General features: G+C 33.3%; 1 long non-coding RNA gene across 6 annotated transcripts; it reads left to right on the top strand.

Annotated features, from left to right (window-relative positions):
* The first annotated feature begins 785 nt into the window (after window positions 1-785).
* LOC123923146 lies at window positions 786-3,461 on the top strand. 6 transcript variants are annotated; one of them, XR_006814283.1, is made up of 6 exons: window positions 786-1,045; window positions 1,136-1,201; window positions 1,375-1,522; window positions 1,626-1,685; window positions 2,540-2,647; window positions 3,196-3,461. It is a non-coding gene; the product is annotated as an uncharacterized LOC123923146 (long non-coding RNA). The 6 variants fall into 6 exon arrangements; XR_006814284.1 differs by having other exon boundaries at window positions 1,132-1,178; window positions 1,619-1,685; XR_006814281.1 differs by having other exon boundaries at window positions 787-1,045; window positions 1,132-1,201.
* Window positions 3,462-3,992: the final 531 nt, after the last annotated feature.

The raw sequence follows: 3,992 nt of genomic DNA, 5'->3' as shown, positions 1-3,992 counted from the left end.
ATCTAAGGCACCAATGATCCTCTTCTCCAATTACATGTGAAGTTATGAAGCATTCACATTGAAATTGCATTCAGATTATCAATTTTAGGGATATCGTGGGGCATAAACTCAATTAAGGGACATATATTCAATTTTGCATCTAAGGCACCAAGGGTCTTCTTCTCAAATTACATGTGAAGTTATGAAGTATTCACATTGAAATTGCATTCAGACTATCAATTTGAGTGACATCGTGAGAAATAAACTCAATTAAGGGACATATATTTAATTTTTCATCCAAGGCACCAAGGGTCTTCTCCACTTACATGTGAAGTTATGAAACATTCACATTGATATTGCATTCAGACTATTAATTTTAGGAACATCGTGGCACATAAGCTTAACAGGGCCATATACTCAATTTTGCATTTAAGGCACCAAAGGTCTTCTTCCGCAATTACATGTAAAGTTATGAAGCATTCACATTGAAATTGCATTCAGACTATCAATTTTAGGGACATCGTGGAACATAAACTCAATAGGGACATACACTACAAGAAAATTATTACTTTGCGACACTTACCTTGCGACACTTTGACCAGAACCGTTGTAATGTGCTAAATTTTGGAATTTTGCGACATGTGATGCGACAGTTGTATCAACCATTGCAATGTTTTAGCTTAATTTTGAAATTTTGCGACAGTTAAGTGAACCGTCTCAATGTTTTTGCTTTACCACCAATGAAAAGTTTGCCTCTTTCTCTAATAAATCAAAAATTCACTCACATATTATTATTTTTTATTTTATTTTTATACGAAAGAACATATCACAAACCCTTTTCTTTTTGTTTATCTTTGCCCCAACATTGAACCACAACCACGAATTGCAAATCCCTCCGCCGCCGAATCGCAAATATGGAACCACAAATCCCTCCGCTGGATCCTTAATCGAAGAACCTCAAACCCCTTCATTGTTCTCCTTCGTTCAATCCGTCAATATCTCTTCCGTTTTTCTTCAATTACTCCACCGTTCTCCTTTAATCCTCCGCCGTTCTCTGCGGTCCAAGGTATCGAGTAACTCCGACCATCTCTCTGTTGTTTCATTGTATTGATTGCATGCTTGTTGTTTATCTTTAGCTTGTTGTTTTGTTAGTTAGGTATCATTCAATTCTTCTCTCTGTGAATCAAAGAAGCCCCTTTGTGAGTTGTTCTTATGGTCTCAAGTTATGCTTTGTTTTTTGTTTCTTTTACTGCATTTTTTGTAATTTCCCCTTAGAAGCCCCTTTGTTTTTGTTTCACTCTCAATTTATGCTTTGTTTCTTTTGCTGTACTATATTTTTTATTTCCCTGGGATATGAGGTTTTAATCTTTGTGCTGAAACAAATGCATTTTGTAGTGGTGGTGAGCAAGCCTTGAGGATTGAAGATGGTTATTCTGCTCATGAAAACATCGGTCGCCTTAATGTGTTAGACTTACAAGTATTTATCGATTCATTCTAGATTACATATGTAGATTCGCCGACTTCCAAAACCAGTAATTGCATGGTACTCTCTTTAGCTCTTTTTACCTTTATTCTTAATCTCATTTGTTATGCTCAAAAGCCTTCAACAGCTGCAAATTATTTACTAACATTAAAACAGGTTGTAGGGTATGCTGGTGGAGGTGGGCATGTATTACATATGGTTTGTGATTCAACTGTTGCAGCAGGTAATGCTATTTTCGGCCAAACCGGTCCTAAGGTGCTTCAATAACTTGCCTTTGGCATTTGTTTTAATCAAACATTTAATCACAATATAATTTAGTTATAGAGGAGAAAGTTTATATGCGCCCCTGTCAACTCAATTTCTGCGTGCTTTTTTAAGTAGCTTTTGCTGTAATTTGGTTTTGATTTTTGAATTCTCTATATTTATAATTATACTCCCTGCAATAAGAATGAAAGTAAAATCTTTACAAACTCAAAAACCATCCATTCCGCGTTCATCTCTCATCTTTTTAGATTTTAATGTCTTGTAGTAGTTGCTACGTTTCTTTCATGAGGCGGATTAGAAGTTAGTATATATGAATGATTGGCCCAAGCTATAAGTTATACTCCTTACATAAATTGTTCAGCATAAAATTGAACATTAGAACTAGTGATTTTTGACCAATTTTCCTAACATCTTATTACTATGGTGAAGTTTATGATACTTTTTGGTTTGATGGTTTTGTTAAATATTCATGGTGGCATATATAGTTGGAACAATAGGTAGGATCATTTAATACAAATGACTTATTTTTACTTCGAAGCCAAAGTTGAAAATGGAGTAAATTTCAAGCGACTAATTAGTAGTATAGTACATGAATCTGCAACAACTTTCATATTATAATATGAATGCAGTAACTTTGGTTATTTCCATCTTATATTGCAAGCGACTAAATTATGTTGCACGCAGAATTCTTAAGAACTTTGTTGTTTTCAATTTTGTCTTGCAAGTCTTTATTGATTATTGAGAAGCCATGTGTAGTAATATTGTTGATAAATTTATTCTTTATGACAATTAAACCTTTCCTCCAATGCGCAGGCTGAAGAATATGCATACTAGAGTTAAGAACTTGGATGGTTCTTTGTAAAATCCTACTGATTTTTTCAAGTATGCCCTTTACTTTCCAAGCATTGTTCGAGCATGGAGGTAAAAAACTCTCCTCTTTTATCTCCTGTTATGTTCAGTTCACAAGTAATTTCTTTTTATATTTGATTGAACAATTCTGCTATGAGATACTACTTGTGCTTACAAAAAAAATTTGCTCTTTGAAAAGAGGTATGAGAGTTAATTGATTGCAGCTTGTCTCTACCTTTTCGGTAGCTTTGTAATCATGTCTTAGGCTTGATAGTTGTTTTGATAGAGCTTAATTTTGTTGTCATTTGTGTGTTGCTCTAACTATGGGGTTGTTAATGATTGAGTCACTTTGGCATTGTAATCATGTGTTTGTATGGTTTGAAGTGTTGCATTGTAACTATTTGGTATACCTTATCTCTCTTTCATTAATAAATTATTCTTTGGCTTTTAAAAAAGAATTTGTTCTGTTATGAGTTCATTTATTTGATCTTCTTAGAAAAGAAATGCATTATGTTATGTTTTAAAATACCAATCTTGTGGAATTATACCATGAACTAAGTCAAATTGTACAACTTAGTTCGTTTTTTTAAGTATCCTAATATATACTTATGTTTTTTCAGGTAACCGAATAAGAAGAGTCAAGCGATGATAGGCGTTCTGAGTCTAGCTAACACTAATTAAGGATTATGAAGCAGCATCACATATTTTGTGAACTTATTTTGACGTAATGTTATGTTTAACCACTAGTAATATTTATGTTTTAGTTTTTGAATCTTTGAACTACATTAGTTTCTTTCGTTTGAAACTTCAAGTACTTTAATTAAATTTTTGATGTATGGATCTTGTCACTATTGAATGAATTAAATAAATGAGATTCAGTTATTTATATATTAGTGCATTTTTATTTCTTTACTCCTTTATGGATGTATGAATATTGTAATTGTTCTTTAATAAGCAAAGAATAAAAAATGTTTTAAAGGATTCTTTTTTTTAAAAAAAACAAGTTTGCGACGGTTTTGTAACCGTTGCAACATTTAATTTAGTGTTATGTGGTGAAAGACATAGCGACAGTTTGAAACTGTTGTAACAACGGTTTTCAGAACTGTCGCAAAGTTCTCTTGCGACGCCGAAATCAGCCACAGTTGGCAAACCGTCACAAGTGTACAATTGCAACGGTTTCAACTGTTGCAAACTGCAATTTTAACCGTCGCAAAGTGCATATTTTCTTGTAGTGATATATTCAATTTTGCATCTAAGGCACCGAGGGTCATCTACTCCAAATACATGTGAAGTTATGAAGCATTCACGTTGAAATGACATTCAGACTATAAATTTTAGGGACATCGTGGGACATAAACTCAATTAAGGGACATATATTTAATTTTTCATCCAAGGCACCAAGGGTCTTCTCCACTTA

Source organism: Trifolium pratense, linkage group LG4, assembly GCF_020283565.1.
Source record: "Trifolium pratense cultivar HEN17-A07 linkage group LG4, ARS_RC_1.1, whole genome shotgun sequence".
NCBI classification, from domain to species: Eukaryota; Viridiplantae; Streptophyta; class Magnoliopsida; order Fabales; family Fabaceae; genus Trifolium; species Trifolium pratense.
Note: the sequence above shows the minus strand (reverse complement) of the source record. Positions and strands in the feature narration are given on the sequence as shown.